This window comes from Melopsittacus undulatus, chromosome 3 (genome assembly GCF_012275295.1).
Source record: "Melopsittacus undulatus isolate bMelUnd1 chromosome 3, bMelUnd1.mat.Z, whole genome shotgun sequence".
NCBI lineage: Eukaryota > Metazoa > Chordata > Aves > Psittaciformes > Psittaculidae > Melopsittacus > Melopsittacus undulatus.
The window spans coordinates 29,407,522-29,420,069 of record NC_047529.1 but is presented as its reverse complement, the minus strand read 5'-3'; the positions used below and the strand labels follow the sequence as shown (position 1 = coordinate 29,420,069).

Genomic DNA, 12,548 nt, shown 5'->3' with positions numbered 1-12,548 from the left:
AAGTAAAGAAATCAACAGCAATTATAAATTCCTGCAAAAGCACCAACTCTATCACTAAAATTAGAAAGGGAGAGGCTTCAAGGGATTTGTTCTTACCTATGGGAAAAGCCTGAGTTCAAATCACATCTTCATTCCCACTCTTGTGTATCTGCTTTGATTTTGGAACAAAAAGCATTGTGTGTGCTGGCCCGTTATCAATTTATAGAATCAGAGAATCATAGAATAGTTAGGGTTGGAAAGGACCTTAAGATCATCTAGTTTCAGCCCCCCTGCCATGGGCAAGGACACCTTCCACTACACCATGCCACCCAAGGCTCTGTGTTATGCCACAGACTGAGGTACATATCACAAATCAAATGTCCACCATATAACACGTTTTTATTGCAAGTGTCAGATCTTAAATCAATTTCAAATGCACCCAAAATTCAGTCTTTAGAGAGACTCAGTGAGTTTAAAAGAAAAACTCTGCTGTCTTTGAATTTCAGGATTTGAACTGAGCCTGGAGTCATGCAGTCCACTACCAATTAACCTGACAGTGCTACATGTAGCATGCTGGGTTGAAAATAAATGTGCACATCTTTTTATGTTTATAATCTCTTTCCCTTTCTTTACTCATTTTCCCAACATGCACATAATAAATTCAGTCTGTCCTACAGATATACTTTCACTAGAGTGCACCACAAGGGGACATTTTTCTCCCCAGCACTAGAAGATGAAGCACTGTCCATTTGACGGGATGTGGCAGAGGCTCTGTGAGGGTGCAGCCCCCACATTTACGTAAGGCTGAACATGCCCATATGGTCTTGTAACATGATGTGTATTTGCTTTGTACTACTTACATTTGACTTCTGCCTGGGCTCCTCCATACCAATTTGCCCTTGTAGAATTGAGTTTAATACAATTACCATGAGGAATCAGAAAATGTTGGAAATAGACTTCATATCTAGGCTCATCTTTAAAAAAGAGGTACAAAACATCAGCAAATCCCTGAGATATCTATAATTGTTAAAGACAGAATTACATTACCAACTCTGATCCCAGTTTCAAATTCTTCCTGTTTTCTGTGATTGCCAACTTGAGCTTTGATAACTATCTGATCTGAGGGAGTCCTGTGCTGACTGGGAAATCTCAGATGTGATCCCAGGTTAGATTATAACACAGTTTAGTAATTCTGATTCTAATGATATCTCAATATGTATCCCACAGCATGGCTGCCTGTTAGTTAAAACTGAAAATACCAGCAGTCTACCCTTAAAGCACATTGTCAAGTTTGCAGGCAGGCCGTGAAGAGCAAGGATTAACAACACTGGCTCTCAGAACTGAGGGTTTTTTTTTAAACAGTGTCTGCTTTGTTATCTATATCAGCCATGACCTGTGTGTTACTCTCAAGGATAACAACAGCTACAACACCTTGAGCAAACCAACTACTTAGGAGCCCAGAGAAGTGAATCACCAACAGAGCGCTCACACCAGAAAGCAGCCTCTGAGGATTTCAGCAGTGAAAATACCTATTCTGACTAGAGACAAAACTAGAGCATCAAGGAACGTAAAAATAATAGAAGCTGAAACTTACAAATATGCTTGAATTTTCCATGTTTACTTATAACTGCAAATATTATTTATATCTATGGTCCCTGAGGGACCATAAAATTCTCTCTCTCTGCATACAACACTGCCTTTTGCTTTAGCTGAAGTGGGAGGCGGATAGCATTTCTCAAAACCAAACCTCAGCAGAACAATAAGCAACACCAAGGGGCCTGGCGCCTACTATTAATGTAACAACAGCATGCTGACTGGCAAGCCATGGCTGAACTCAGAGGAAGGAATATAACTGCATGCAAATACAGCTGTATGAATCACAGGACAAAGGTACCTATACAGGAGCTTTCATGAGCAGTACCTGGCCCTAAAGGCTTGGCTGTAGTGAATCAAGGATGGTAGTAACTAACATATGTCTCTGCTGAGCCAGACCACAGCCAATAGCCTGGGAGCCAAGTGGAATGTCAGTGCTTGGGGTGGTAGTGGCTCAGCTTCACAAGGATACAAAGGTGTCATATTTGCACAAGCTGAGTCTCCAACTTGCCTCCACCCTCAATCTCCATTGCAGGGATTCAGTTTTATGATAAAAGAGCCATGAATCGCCATGCCAAATCACACAAGTGGCAAATGCAAAGTAAAAACAAAACACCTAGATTTGGGAAAGAAACAGTTCAGGGCATAAGAAACCTACAACAGACTTGGCAAGGGCAGTGAGCTTTGTTAACGAAAAGTAGGGGCAGCTCTCCTTTGATGAGCTGCCTTCCCTTCTACAGAAAGTCAGCCTTCCTTACAGCCTCTCTCATTGCCCAAATTCAGTTAAAACCCACACTCCTTCATCCCACTGGTTGTGTCCCAGGCATTGTGAAATCAGTGCTGGTAGCGTTTGCAGCTGTAGGAAGTCAGATAGAAGCCCTAGAGCCATCAGCACTGCTGGCAATGGAGCCTGGCAGCCCTATCACTAGTTAGGGCCTTTGACACACAAAAAAAACAGTTACATAAACCACAGATAGGGTGATCAGCAACAGACCTGCCTGCTCATTCTGCTGGGAAAGGAAATTCCCTCTTTTTGAGCTGGCTATTAAAGCAACACTCTTCTCTGAAAAATACCTAATGGAACATGGCATCCTCCACCATCCATCCAGCCAAGTGCCTCAGCAAAGGTTTTAGATCCGGGACTTAAGTGACATGACTGAACCCACACTTACTCCCCTGAAAAAAGAGAGAAGGAATTTAAGGGGCACTGACTGCTCAGCAGCTCTGAAAGATGAGTGAAATGAGAGACAGAAGTGCTAGTGTAAGGCATGGGAGCTCAAAAATATCACTCCAGATACTGATCTCCTTGTCTGGCCACTCTAGCCATGGAGGGAGACACCCTACCTTGAATGGCTGCCTGCTCTATACTCCTACTCCACACTCTGTGGGCTAGTTAGTCCTTCATTTTGGGTAGAGTTTATGTGAATTGAATAAACAAAATGCTAACTGCAGGGCCAAATTCAGTCCTTGGTGTATGCTTGTAAAGGTACAGCCAAAACCATCCAAGGAGGAACCCAATGACACACTTCCACATGAGGCAGAAAGGGCTTTACACTGCTCCTGATAAAATCAGTAGGAAATTTGTCTTTGGTTTCAAAGGGGGTAGAAAGGTGTGTTATAAATTTTAAACAGAGTTTGCAAGGTGTTGTTTTTTTAAATCTTGCCTTTTTCAATAATCTTACAAAATGAGAAGAACTTCTTTGCAACCAATAAAAAGACAACAAATGTAGAACTCATTACCCCTTAGCAGCCATTGCACATCACAGAAGCACTGTTTTTTAAAGGGCACCCCCCTTTTGATGAAGAACTGCAATGATTTCTAGTAAAATGTTTAAATCTAACTCCTCATTACTCCAAGTTCCCTACCCCCCTGACAGCCTGACAGCCTTGGAGCCTGTGAAAGGAGGAATGTAATGAGTATACATTAACGTTATACACTTTCCACAGTTCTTGTTCTGGTGTGACCAGATTTATGTATGGGGTAGTTTGAATGTAATCCATCACGATTATACATAGCATTGGCTTCAATATTTCTGCAGGTAGCACCGTCTCCAAACTCTCTTAGCTGCGGCTGTATGAAAGGAACTGAGATGTGGTGACACAATGTTCATTTGTTTTGGTGGCAAGACTCAATTAAAACAACATAACAGGGTTTAAAAAAATACTAATCTGTGAAAAAAATGTGAAAGTGAGTTAAGTAAAACCTTCAAATATTCCCTTGTTCAGGACAAGCTGTGTGGGCTGACAGCCTCTCCCAAGGGAGTGAGGGGTCTTAGAAAAAGCCCTGCTACGAAAGGACTGGCTGTTAAGGCAAATCCCCACCAGTCGGAGCCTTGAGGAGGGTGAAGCACAGCTATTGATGCCCAAACACAGAGAAGACATTGTAAAGGAAATATGGGGGATGAGAATGGCAGCGGAGGAAACAAAATAGGGACTGCCTCCCACACAGGGGAACAACAAACCTGTGAAAATAAGAAATTGCTTTTTCACTAGACAGATTTTCAAGGAAGAAAGACATGTCCCATGGCTTTCAAAATGCCACCTGGGCCATCGGGGGACTCCACGCTACCACAGCTTGAGGCATGGGGGCAGACAAGGCAGGTTATTAAAAGTCAAACAGAAATACAAGGAGGCTTCTTTGCAAGTAAAATTCATTTCAATTGTTGCTGTGTTCAGTGGGGACAAAAAGAAATAAAGTGACCTCAAGTATTGCTGACTCCCCATTTTCATCCTAAGTTCTGCAATAGTCAGTGCTGTTGCCAGAGTGCCAGGATCCTCAGGCCTTGTCACCAGAGCTCTCACTTTTTCAAAAAAGATTGCAGTCCAACAAAGTCACATTTTAAAGCCTTTTCTTTCACACCCAAGTTATAATCAAGAATGTAATGCAAACCATTAGAAATAAAGTTGTTCTAGACAGTCTCAATTAGGAGTGGGCAAGAGAGAGGAAGAAGACCCATGCAAGGAACTTAGTCTTTGGAGCCAAGAGTAACTTCACAGAGCTAGGATTGCTACAGGGAAAAAAAGCTCTCTTGCTGGTATCCATTGTCCAGAGCCATAAATGGATTGCAGTTGAAGGCGATAATAATAATAGAAATCATTTCCATTTGGAGAGTGCTTTTCACTGAAGAACTTGGAAGTAATTTACATATCTGCAGTTCTTATATGCACTACACTTCTCTATTTAGTTACTCCTATTGCTGTTTTATGGTATACTCTACAGGAGCCCTGAAAGCCAAAAAGCTACGCACCAGGACACAGAGCAGCTAACAGGACCACAAAAAAGTCCCCAACATATCTGTACAGGCAATGCTGGTAAGTGATATGACTATAATGACCAAAGACAAAAAAAAAGCATTTAAGACAGATTCAAAACTAAAGACAAGGAGTTTCCTTATTTAGTACTGTGATGTTGTATCTCTAAGTTTCTTGTACTGCTCCCAAGTTCTAATACATGAGCTGTGAGGGAAAAAATTGCTGGAGGCCTACACATGGAAGAATATGTCCCATGTGTGAGGCTGGATTTACTTCCCCAGAACTTTACTCCCCCAGAACCTTTTTCCATTAAATAAATCCATGAAGGGAGAGGAATCTATTTGCAACCACCATTCTTCACAGTGAATTGCCCAAGATGGAAGTTATTCCCACAAAGCAAGCAGGGTATTTAGCTGTTGAAGTATAATTAAAAGACATCTGTATAATTCTTGGAGTTCTTAAAGAGAAGATGTGGCCAGCAAGACTTGAGACAGCCCATTAGCAGCCTCGTTTGCTCATGACATGAACTTTCTTGCATACCCCATGGCAGTTCCCATTAAGAGCAGTGTTACATTTGTTTAAATTTGCATTAATGGTAATGCTTTTTTTCTTAGAAGGCAAAATCATCCCAGCAATTACTTTACTAGACAAGTATCTCTGCCTTAATTTAAAAAAACAGAAGGAGCTGTTTCTGGTATGTGTGAGCTGCAGGAACTACATAGAGCTATAAACACTGAAAGAGGTTGAAGGCAGCTCACAGGCCTAAGACAATGCCAATGGGGCACTCAAGGGGAGGTGACAATGGGATAGCCCTATGACCCTACAGTATCCCAGACCAGACAGCCCTGCCCTAACCTTCTGGTGTTCTCCAGAGAGTGTGTGAGAAGAGATGCATGCCCCGTGAGCACTGATCCGCACCTTTCCCATTTTTTAAAGCTCCTGTCTGGGCCCAGTAATGCTGAATTTCACCTCTTTGTGCAGTTAAGCAGAATAAAATGTTAGATTTAGCATCAATAATGGCTAATACAGCTCACCTCTAAACACGTCTACCCCTTCCACTAAGCTGCAGGTCCAAACATGACATGCCTCTCAAACATACAACATGCCTTTATCTTAAGACACTGAGACACAGTTGGAAAGCGATGTAGCATGTGCTGCTTTAACATATTTGAAATTTCTTTTGGATCTCCATGTTCTGTGCTGGCACTTCAGCCCTCACAAACTGACAGCAACAAACAGTGCACAGCCCAGCTGAGATGACACTAGATGGACCACTGCATTACGAAAGTTATTAATCTGGAACATGGTGCTGCTTTGAAACTCCAGCCACCAGCCTCCAGCACTGAGGGCACTCTGTGAACTGCAATAAATGGGGCAGAACAGATCATTAGCTACTGGACTTACGACAGATCATTTCTTGTAAAGTCAGCATATATTTCTCTCAAAACTGGGTGTGCTGCTTTTTAACAAACCACAGAGAGACACAGCACAGTGTTTCTGTTTGCAAAGACCTCACACAACAAGCTAACACTATTTCCAAATAACTACCCTGACTACACAGCTACAAGTACCTCTGTTGATGCTGATATAAAGAAAAGTGCATAAACATAGGAAGACTTTGGGAATCCCAGACTCTTTTCCCAGGTCCCAGTTGTTACTTTATTACTATTACCATCTCAAAATCCCAAAGAAAGAGCTAGGGATTTAAAACAGATTATCGACCTTACAGCAATATTTGTGGAACTTGGATGTAAGTAGGAAAGTTATAAGAGGGAAGATTTTGGAAGAACTTCTTGAAAGACAGTCTGTGCACACTCCCAGAATGCTAAATGCTTCTGCAGCAAAGTTTCAGTTTAGTTTTACAAGCATGGAATCCTTTTCACATTAGCACATTATGTGAAACATCATCCTACTTTCCCAAAATAGCAACTCTAATGAGTTTCATGGTAGATGTCCTGCTGATCAAACATGGGTTTATGAGCAATACAAAGAATCAATAGGATGCTTGCGCTCCACACATCATCCCAAGAACAAGCTCACTGCAGCTCTCTGCCTACACAAGTGCTGTTTGCCAGCTAATAAACAAGGAGACATAAATCTAGTTATACCACAGCACATGAGTAAGTTCAGCTGAAGTAGCAACATACAGTTGAAACTGCCCAACAAAATGTTTCAAAATTCAATAGTCTGCATACAACCTTAGAAAAAGGAAGCTAAGACTCAGAAGTACATGGATCATGAAATTTTAGCTTCAGTCCTCCAATGGATATGTGAGAGAGGGAAGGAAAGAGACAAAAAGGAGGCATGCTTTCTACCCTCTTCCTTCTTGCACTAAATGTACAGAAGCCCCTCCACAAGCCAGCAGTAATCTTGGGCTCCACCTGAGGGCATCATCTTGATACAGGGACACACATCATGTATACATGCAGCACTGAATCCCCCAGTGTGAATATTAATGTATACTCTCCATACTTTAAGGTGCCTGTAACTGGGACTTAGGCAAAGCAACACAGCTTGTGAGGAGATACCAATCACTGATATAACTGGAACTTCAAGAGCACTGAAGATAAATTTCTGGCAAGGTGGACTCCATTCCTTTTTATGGAAGTGTGAAAAGGTAGTCAACATACTGTGATACCCATTCCTAACATATTATGAGACACATCCTAGTCTTCTATTCAATAAAATATCACTATTTTGCCACATGACAAGAAACACACAACCAGAGAGAGAACTGAAATAACAAAAAAGTCACCTTGGTCCATGGCTAGGGTGAAGGTGCATGGCTATAGCTCAACACACAGCTGAGAGAGATCCTGATTGCATGGCTACAGGAGAAGCATCCTAAGCATGTGGCTGTAAGTCCAAAAATGTTTACACCACAGAGTCCAACATGCTTCCATCATACAAGGAAAATGTTTTTCACATATGATAATCACACAAGAGGGAGTGTCCCATCAAAAAACCTAGGCAGTCTTGCAAATCACTCCCTGCCTACAGCTGCAGGGTCTTCGAGGCATCAGGGAGCTGACCTCTTTCTGGAAGGATTATGCAGCCCAGGTTGGATATGACTTGCAAGACCTTATAATGGGCAAACCCACTGCAGAGGACCAAAGGAGAAGTATTACATATACTGCACAGTTTCAAAGCTATCCCCACCACACGAGGAAGCTCAGCAAGGTGAACTGCTGCATTCCCAGCAATTTTCCACTACGATATCTATTTCCCAGGAGGCAGGGACTAGGCCTAGTTAAAATAATCAAGCTCCAGTTCATATCATCTTGCCCTCCTTTCTGCACTGGGAGCACCATTATGCTGGTATGCATTACTCAGCCTCTCACTATCACACGTACAATTACGTTCAGCTTCTAAAAGCTCTACCTGTAATTGGAGCCAGCTGCAACCTTTCTGACACATCCTAATTGCCAGTAATGATTTAAGTGCAGTAAATTCACATGCTGCAATTGTTTTAAATAAAGGAATCTCTCGCAGCTTTTCCCTGAGAAAAATCTGTTAATCTTTGCTGCTGACTTATCAAATCCTCCAGTCACCTGTTTGCCATCATTTTCATGAGCTGATAACGTGTTTATTAGAGCCATAATATGCAGGTGGAAGCGTAAAGGTCTCATTTGGGGGAGTATGAATTCTGTCTCATATATCTGTATGGAAAAGCTTGGTTTCACTATTCAGCTGTGCCTGAGAAAAGAATAAGTTCCAAAATAGTACCTTTTATTCTTTTCAAATGGAATATTAGTTCTTTTAAGCTCAGTACATATCTCAAAATACCATTTGGATGAGCAAGACAAGTTGGTTTTTGTTAAGCCCCAGATATCATCACTTCCTATGGAGAATCTATCCAGCCTTAGTCAATTTCAGCTTAATTGTATTCCCCTTTTAATTATGTTTCATATATAAAAGCAAGTTCTACAAAATAATAAAATGCTATATTCATTCTATTAGGCTGGTTTAAGAGTTTTTCCCCCACAAACTATTTTAGTTTCCTGCAGAAGACCTGACTTGAGATATTGCAGACAACACATTTCTGGCAGAATGAACTCAGTATCTCCTTCAAAGTTTTGCTCTCCTTTCTGCAGAGTTTGGGAGGTTTTGGGGAAGAGTTTGGGTTTGTTTGGGTTTTTTTTTGGAGGGGGGTTGTTTTTTAAAGCATGTTAATGAAATTACTACCGTTTGGAAAACAATACACAGTGTTTATCAGTTTACTTTTTCTACCAGTGAGTTACTCAGAGTGGGCATAGCAAATGTATGTGCTGCTGCAGCTGGACTCACCGACCCCTTGGCTGGTGTGTGATGTACTGAATGCCCTTAGCTCCTGGGGCAGGGTGTATTAAAACCCAGCCTTAACTGGGGTCTACCCCAGGTATCTGCCAACTCCAGAAAGATGTTCATATCCCCTGCTTCCTCTGTGAGACTGCAGGAGAAAAAAAAAATAAGGTATGTATGAACCAGATGTGAAGCAAGAATGCTCCACCAAATATCTTTAATTGTATGAAAGAGAAGAGAAATAAGAACCAAAAGTACTGACCAGACCAGCCACTCAAGGAATCAAGACATATTTCATGTGAAAGAGCAAGCCTGAATCTAAAGAGAAAATATAAAAAATAAACTGTAAACAAGAAGTCAAGTGAAAAACTATGTTTGGGACAGCCAAACTTTCCAACTACAAGAGGAATTTCATCTGAATTAGGACTCCTTGACTTGGCTCCTGAGAAGGTGAAGTAGGGGCCTAATTCTAGGACAGTATACAGTTTACTATAAAACAAATCTAGCATATAATAATTTCCTTCCACAATTCCCATGACTTGTGGCACAGACCCAAAACCTCTTCCATGATTCACATCCAAACCTCCCAGGAGAGATGTGATGGCCAAATTGTTAGTTTCAGTGTATGACTAGTTTGGGTGAAATGACAAATGCTGACACTCAGTCGCACTGTGGAGAAGAGATGACCACAGTTATGAGAGGACAGCAGAGCTCCACTGTCAGTTTATTATTAGATTCTTAAATGTGCGTACAAAACATTGTGTTTTTTTAAGGTAAATAACATTTTCCTACCTAACTGGCCAGTCCTCAGGGACAATTTGTTAGTCATTCCACAGCATGCGCCAATTCCTCTTTTCCAGAGAGGAGAACAGAATGTCTCAACAGATCCAATAGTCCAACAGGCTGATATTCCGAGGTGCCTTACAACTCCTAAAATCTGCTTCTGTGCCCAGTAATCTTCTGAATCTGCATTTTATACAAACTCTGAGCCAGTGCTGACCATGCCCAGACTAACACCTCCTGGAATAGCTTTCCCTACCGCTAAAAACCTTGCCAGAGTAAATAATGCACCAGTTTGCTGATGCAGCCTATTCCAGAACTCCTCCTAGCTTTAACCTTTCCAAATAGTCTCTGAATTTGAAAATACAGCTAATCTGTGGCTTCAGCTAGTTCAAACTATGCATTCCAAATTTTATGTTTATTGTTATTTATCCCCTCTTTCTTCTTGTTTGCAGATTAATCACAGACCAATCCATCAAATCATGCAGAGAAACAAGTCCCATCCTCACGGTCTCTGCACTACTTATTGCTTCTTACACAAGAAAACACCATGCATTGCTTGCTCCTTGTCCCTGACTGCATGGCTGAAACTCTTGAATTGAGGAGAATACCGACAAGTATTAAATAATGTATGCACCTTTGGCACAGATTTGCAGAAAAAAGAAAAAGCATTTCCACTAAAACTTGTGAGCATTCTGGATCCATCAGTCTTTCTAAAAATACCTCCTAGATACCATAGTATTAGCAAAAAAAAAAAAATAGAGAATACAAAGAGGAAAAAGATGAAGGAAGAAATGGAAAAACCTTGTAACATCTGACTGTAAAAGCTGTCACTGGAAAGATCATATTATGCAGTTAGCTCTATCTAGGTCTATCTAGACCTCACCTAAAGCTTGTGGCAGTTAGAGATAATTCAACAGTGGAAAGCAGAAAGGCAGAGGTATGCCTCAGATGACCAGCAACATCCTTTTTTTTTTTCCCTCTGAGCAGTTCCTACTTCATGTGTGGTGTCCCGCACACCCAGAGGACCAAGAGCTCCGAGCAGGAGCAGCAAGCCAGTTATTCCTGTTTTTGAAGGGGAAGTGAGGGCAGAGAAAGGAGGAGGCGAGAACAGTGGTCACCACTGGCGAAGTAGAATTTGAAGAGCAAGATTTTCTGATTGAGGTTAGAAGAAAAGATGACTAAAGAAAGAACTATGTCTCCTTGGATATTTTCTGACACCTCCCAAAAATATATCTAAAAAGCATTGGTCTTATCATCTAGAGGCACTGAGAAATGAAGGTAAGCCAGCGGACAGCCACGTGAGCAAAAGAGGGCAGGGGATAGGCAACGTAGAAAGCTCACACTACTGCACAGCAGGGAAAAGCATCTGGTGCTTACTTCCTAGGCAGAAGCATGGAGAAAGGAGAGGAGTACCTAGAGACAAAGAGGGACATGCCTGAAACCCTGGTTGCTAAATAAACATTCAAGGACACGATGGAAAGGAGTTCCTTAGAGCCATTACAAAACCAGCAGTGCTTATAGGATTAGGAGTGCAGTCCGGGCCAAGGCACCCCAGCCCAGCTTGCCAAACTTGGAAGTGGCTCCATATGAACCTAAGCAGCCTCTTATCTTCCTATCTGATGGGCTCTTAATGCAGTTCCTGTCTCCCATGTGTGAACAGACAGTTGTAATGTTATGTTCTTACTTGCTGTAGAATATCAGAACTGTAATAGCAGTAGAAAGGCTGGAGAGAGTTCAGAACAAGAACCAAGGATTTAAGAAAAATGCCTGGTTAATTGTTATTAATGAAAAACCCTTCACAGAGTGGCAAGTTTCTGTATGCTATTTATCACGTGAACTTCCCTTGAAAACAAACAACTGCTAGCCCCCTGAGGACTTTTCCAACACTCACAGAAGATATCTAATGAGGCAATGTTTAAGAGACCTAATTATTAGAAAAAAAATAAACCTTGATAACCATCTTATCCCACATACCGCTCAAATATGACTCAGAGTTTATTTTAATAATCCTCACAAGTTAACACAGCACAGTCACACTGAAGCAAACGCAGCTACTGCAAGATCATGAAGAGCTGGGAAATCACCCACAACAGGATGCCTGACCAAGCAGAGGTGAAAGAACAGAGATGTGCTATGGAGGGCTGAAAATAGTAGCCTTGAGAAAGCAGGGTTTCACATTGCAAACTAATATCATTATACCAATTTTGGCCACTTTGCTCTGATCACCTGTGTCAACAAGGCATTTCCTCTGTTCTGTACCTTGAGCCACATTGCTGCACCTGCCCTTGAGGGAGGAGTTATTGGATTAGCCCAGCTTCCTCTTATCTGTGTTTACTCACCAAAACTGCAGAGAAAACTCCCTGAATCAGTCCCCGAGCTGCAGTTTCACTCATATGCAAAAACTCAAATGTAACATTAAACATGCAGAGCTGAAAAAAAAGGGAAAAAAAAAGAAAAAGAAAAAAAATATGACCTCATTGTGAGTAACCATCACAAGCCAAGCTGGGTGAAGTCACTGGGGATTTTTCTTTCCAGCACGCCCACACTGCTGGGACTCTTTCAGAGGGACAGACACCTGCAGCGCTGCTGGGCACAGGAAGACCTTTCTTCCCCACTTTCCCTGAACTAGGGGAGAAGAAAGTGGGTAACCAACAAAATAG

General features: G+C 41.7%; 1 long non-coding RNA gene across 2 annotated transcripts in view; it reads right to left on the bottom strand.

The window, feature by feature from the left end:
- Positions 1-12,548, bottom strand: part of LOC115947201 (uncharacterized) — a 129,312-nt gene that overhangs the window by 80,137 nt on the left and 36,627 nt on the right. The window lies entirely within an intron of this gene.